Source organism: Lepus europaeus, chromosome 21, assembly GCF_033115175.1.
Source record: "Lepus europaeus isolate LE1 chromosome 21, mLepTim1.pri, whole genome shotgun sequence".
Classification (NCBI taxonomy): domain Eukaryota; kingdom Metazoa; phylum Chordata; class Mammalia; order Lagomorpha; family Leporidae; genus Lepus; species Lepus europaeus.
In genome coordinates this window covers 51,086,754-51,086,990 of record NC_084847.1, presented here as the reverse complement: position 1 = coordinate 51,086,990, position 237 = coordinate 51,086,754, and positions in this window count along the sequence as shown.

The window sequence follows — 237 nt, the reverse complement described above, 5'->3', positions numbered from 1 at the left end:
CTTTTTTTAAATTTTTTTTTTTTTTTTGAGAAACAGCCCAAATAGGCCAGAGCTGGGCTGATCGGAAGCCAGGAGCCAGGAGCTTCTTCTGGGTTTCCCAAGGGGGTGACACGGGCCCAAGCACTCAGGACATCATCTCCCAGGCACATTTAGCGGGGAGCTGGATCCAAAGCCCAGAGGAGCTGGGACTCAAACTAATCCATGCAGTATGGGAGGCAGGCGCCCTAATAGCACAGC